We start from the raw sequence: 5,640 nt of genomic DNA on the forward strand, positions 1-5,640 counted from the left end.
ATGTTCATTGGCTTCTAGCCAGTTTTTCTTTCAGAGCTTGGAAGGAGAAATAAAGACATCATCAAATGCATCCATCTCAGCTCAGGATTGTGGGTCTGGGCTTGTGGGAGGTAGGAAGGACAGAGTACATGTATGTATGTGAAGAGGTATACAAGCAAGGAGTGGCTTTTAGGTTTTGATTACAAAATATAGCACCCCAGCACCCATAGTCCTGTATATTCGGGGTAACTTTGTAGAAACAGGAATATTAACATAGTTTGCAGGAAGAGATACTGACAGTCCTTTCTTGGTCATTCCAACCAGGTAAACAGCTGAAGCAAATAGGTCTCTATAAAGAGCAAATAAGACTTTGGCATGAAAAGACGAAGAATTCAATTTGTGGGGCGCCTGGGTGGCTCAGTCAGTTGAGCGTCCGACTTCGGCTCAGGTCATGATCTCGCGGTCCGTGAGCTCGAGCCCCGCGTGGGGCTCTGTACTGACAGCTCAGAGCCTGGAGCCTGCTTCCGATTCTGTGTCTCCCTCTCTCTCCACCCCACCCCTGCTTGTGCTCTGTCTCTCTCTCTGTCTTTCAAAAACGAATAAACATAGAAAATAAATTTTTTTTAATAAAAGAATTTTTTGGGAAGTCACTCTGTGAGGCAGTGGCCACGGTGGCAGTGAGAGGATGAACAAGTTCGACGCATTGAAAGATGATGACAGTGGGGACCATGATCAGAATGAAGAAAACAGCACACGGAAAGATGGTGAGAAGGAAAAAACAGAACGAGACAAGAGTCAGGGCAGCAGTAAGAGGAAGGCTGTTGTCCCTGGACCCGCAGAGCATCCCCTGAGGTACAACTATACTTTCTGGTACTCCAGGAGAACCCCTGGCCGTCCCACTAGCTCACAGAGCTATGAACAGAATATCAAACAGATCGGCACCTTTGCCTCTGTGGAGCAGTTCTGTGGTTTTACAGCCACATGGTCCATCCCAGGGACCTGACAGGCCACAGTGACTTCCATCTCTTCAAAGAAGGAATTAAACCTATGTGGGAGGATGATGCAAATAAAAACCATGGCAAGTGGATTATTCGGCTGCGCAAGGGCTTGGCATCCCATCGCTGGGAGAATCTTATCCTGGCCATGTTGTGGAGACAGTTCATGGCTGGGGAGGAGATGTGTGGGGCTGTGATCTCTGTCCGGTTTCAGGAGGACATTATTTCAATATGGAATAAGACTGCCAGTGACCCAGCAACCACAGCCCAAATCCAGGATTCGGTGAGTGCTTCGGCGAGTGCTTAACCTACCTCCCAACACCATTATGGAGTACAAAACCCACACCAACAGCATCAAAATGCCAAGCAGCCTGGGTCCCCAAAGGCTCCTTTTACAAAACCTCTGGAAGCTGCGGTTGAGCGCGCCATGACCCTCTTCCTCCCTGGATGGCACCATCATTGAAGCTGGCATCATCGGAGTCTCTTGTTTTGTTGGCGTGCTACCCGGAAGAGCCTTCCGTCCTGGACAAGAGGAATTGGAAGAGCATTTTACGTCTTAAGAACCGGCTGACACGCAGCAGCTACAACAACAGCTGAGATCACTTAATAAATGGTGCTAAACAAAAAAAAAAAAAAAGGAATTTTTGAATTATTTGCCAACATGAAATATTGGGAAATTTTGGAGAAAGTTCTCAATTTCAGGATTCTCTTAGAAAAAAGAAAAAGAGGGAGCGACAAGCTGGACCCAAATCTTCGCATGGTAACAACAGGGCAGAGTTGACCTGTGGCTCCCCCTGCCCTCCAGATAGATCACAAAGACTGGATGACTTCATGTGTTTAAATTACCTGCTTGACTTCTGTGGCACAAGAGACTGATGGCTCTCCCAGAAAGCTCGGAGATCTCATTGTTTCGTAGTGCTTAGATTTCAAAGCCCTGCTGGAGGGAAGAAGCTGATCACACTCAAGACATCGGAGACCAGAGGTGAACTGAACTGAAACTAACAAAAGTGCCAACCCCGAACTCCGTGTAGACTGAAGAGATCAGCCCCTCACACTGGCTTGCTGCTAGAGGAAAGGGCATTGCCTTTTCTGGGGGTAAATATTACTTACAAACAAACGTACACAAAATGCCTAAAAACAAAAATGACAAGACATGTGAAAAAGTGGGAGAATATGACCTCTAATCAAGAGGAAAAAGTAATGAAAGCGGGCTCACAGGTAACCCGAGTGTTGGAATTAGCAGAGAAGAATTTTTAAATAACTATTTACAAATATGTTAAAGAATTTGGATAAAGGGTGAACAAAATGAGCAAAGAGATGGAGAATTTCAGCAGAAAAATGGAAACTTTAAAAAGAGAACTTAAAAAAAATTATAGTATCTAAAATGAACTGTGCAGGCACCTGAGTGGCTCGGTTGGTTAAGCATGCACCAATGAGCTGATTTCAGCTCAGATCATGATCTCGTGGTTTGTAAAAATCAAGCCCCACGTTGGGCTCTGTGCTGACAGTGCAGAGCCCATTTGGGATTTTCTCTCTGTCTCTGCCCCTCTTCCATGTATTCTCTCTCTTTCTCTCTCTCTCAAAATAAATAAATAAACTCTAAAAAAAAATAAAATAAAATGAACTATGCAATGGACGACCTTAACAGACATATTTCAAAGGAAAAAGAACTAGTCAACCCCAAGATAGGCCAATAGAAATTATCCAAACTGAAGAAAGAATGAAATTGTGAGAGAAAAAAAAATAGAACAAAGAGAGACCAGAGACCTATGGAGCAATATTAAATAATCTAGCATTTAGATAGCTGGAATCTAGGAAGTGAGGAGAGACTGGGGCGAAAAGAAATGTTTGAAGAGGTAATGTCAAAGAATTTTCCAAAGCTGATGAAAGAAACCAACCCATATATTCAAGAATCTCAGTAAACAATAAGTGACATAAATGAAAAGAGAACTATACATGGAGACATCTTAAAAGCAACCAGCTTGGGGGGAATCGGACAATGATACTTAGGAGGACAAAAATAAAAATGTTAGTTGACTTCTCATCAGGAAAAAATGGCAGCCAGAACACAATAGAATGATATCTGAGAAAAGGGTAGTCAAGCTAGAATTCTATACCCAGTGAAAATATCCTTTAAAAGATGAACCCAAGGGGTTCCTGGGTGGCTCAGCCAGTAAGGTGTCCAGCTCTTGATCTCAGCTCCGGTCTTGATTTCAAGGTTGTGAGTTCAAACACCTAATCGAGCTTCATACTGAGTGTGAAGCCTACTTAAAAAAAATTTTTTTAAATGAACACAAAATCAAACCAGAAACGAGAACTTGTCCCTTAAACACCTGCACTATGAAGAAATACTAGAGCAAATTTTTCGAGCTGCAGGGAATGACTCCAGAAGATACCCATGAAGGTCAATGTAAAGAGCACAGATGTGAACAAATGTAACATAGTCTTTTAAAAAATGTTTTTTTAGAAGACTATTGACTGTTAAAAGTCAATATAATAGCAATGTATTATAGTAGATGAGAAAAAAAATATGACAACAATAGCATACTGTCAGAAGGATAATAAATGGAACTACACTGTAGTAAGTTCTTACATTGTTTATTAAACATTACAATAAGGATTGGTTAAGAATGCATATCACAAACTTTAGTAACCACTAAAAGTAATGCCAAGAGGTATTACTAGAAAGTCAGTAGAGGAAATAAAATGGAATACTAAGTTATATGATGATGATGATGATGATGATAATAATAATAGAGTGGAAAGGAAGAACAAAGAAACAAAGAAATAAAGAACAGATGAAATATTTTTTAAAATTAACAACTAGTGGGGCGCCTGGGTGGCTTAGTCGGTTAAGCGGCCGACTTCGGCTCGGGTCATGATCTCGCGGCCAGTGAGTTCAAGCCCCGCGTCGGGCTCTGTGCTGACAGCTCAGAGCCTGGAGCCTGTTTCGGATTCTGTGTCTCCCTCTCTCTGACCCTCCCCTGTTCATGCTCTCTCTCTGTCTCAAAAATAAATAAACGTTAAAAAAAAATTAAAAAAAAAATTAACAACTAGTGAATCCACCATATCAGTTATTAATTTAATACAAATGGTATAACTCTCCAATAGAAATGGTCAGACTAGATTTTAACAAAAAAAAAAGACTCTTTTATATGCTGTTTGTAAGAAACACACTCCATTTTTTTTAATGTATTTATTTGTTTCTGAGACAGTATGCGTACGAGCAGGGGAGGGGCAGAGAGAGAGAGAGAGCAGGAGACAGAGAATCCGAAACAGGCCCTGCAGTGTCAGTGCAGAGCCTGATGCAGGGCTCAAATGCATGAACCACAAGATCATGACCTGAACTGAAATCGAGTCAGACGTTTCACCAATTGAGCCACCCAGGCCCCCCAAGAAATACACTTGAAATATAAGGACACAGACTGAAAGAAAAAAAAGAATGAAAAATAGGCTATGAAAACACTAATAATAAGTTGTTATTAGGTGCAAAAAGTATAGCATATGCCAGGTAATGCAGAACGTTCAACAGGCAAGTGTAACATAAGGATGCAGAGGGTCAATTATAGAAACCTTCTTAGAGGTGAGGAGATAAGTGTAGTTTTAAAAGAGAGGAGATACACATGCATTGATTAGGGTAATTTTGGTTGTAGCAACAGAAAATCTAATTCAAACTGGCTTAAATGGTAAATGTAATGTATTGGCTCATTTAACTGAAAAGGCCCAGGGAAGATTTCAGGCTAAGTTTGATGAGGGCTCCCATCCTGTAATTCCTTGATTTTCACAACCCTGGTCTCTTCCACATTGGTTTCATTCTCAGACTGACTTCCCTCATGTAAACAAAGTGATTACAACAAGAGATCTTCTCTCCCAAGGCCCCTTCCCAGTATCACACCCTCACGCTTCATTCTGATTGGTGCAATTCTGACCAATCTCAGGGGCTAGGGATTTTTTTTTTAATTGAGGTATAATTGGCATGGCATTATATTAGTTTCAGGTGTACAACATAATGATCTGATATGTGTATATCTTGTAAAATGATACCTCAGTAAGTCTACTTATCATCTATCACCATACTGAGTTACAAAATTTATTCTTCTTCTCATGAGAACTTTTAAAATTTGCTCTCTTAGCAACTTTCAAATATGCAATGCAGTATTATTAAGTATAGCCACCATGCTGTACATTATATCCCCAAGTTTATATTTATCTTACAAATGGAAGTTTGTACCTTTTGACTTCCTTTACTGATTCTACTCACGCTCCTCCCACCCCTCACTTCTGGCAACCACCAATCTGTTCTTTCATCTTTGAACCCAGTTTTTGTCGTGTTTCTGTTTTTCTTTGTTTTAGATTCTACATATAAATGAGATCATATGGTATTTGCCTTTCTCTGTCTGACTCATTTCACTTAGCATACTGCCCTCGAAGTTTATCCCTGTTGTTTCAAGTGGTTGGGTTGCCTTCTTTTTTCTGGCTAAATAATATTCCAAACTTCATATACATATATACCACATGTTTATGTATATACATATATATGTGTATATATATGTGTGTGTGTGTGTATATATATATATACACATATATATGTATGTATGTATATATATATATATATATATATATATATATATATACCACATCTTTATCCATTCATCGATCAATAGAC

The 5,640-nt window shown here is 40.2% G+C and overlaps 1 pseudogene; it reads left to right on the forward strand.

Annotated features, from left to right (window-relative positions):
- The first annotated feature begins 644 nt into the window (after positions 1-644).
- LOC131507585 (eukaryotic translation initiation factor 4E type 2-like) lies at positions 645-1,589 on the forward strand (annotated as a pseudogene).
- The last annotated feature ends 4,051 nt before the right edge of the window (positions 1,590-5,640 follow it).

Source organism: Neofelis nebulosa, chromosome 3 (assembly GCF_028018385.1).
Source record: "Neofelis nebulosa isolate mNeoNeb1 chromosome 3, mNeoNeb1.pri, whole genome shotgun sequence".
Taxonomy (NCBI): domain Eukaryota; kingdom Metazoa; phylum Chordata; class Mammalia; order Carnivora; family Felidae; genus Neofelis; species Neofelis nebulosa.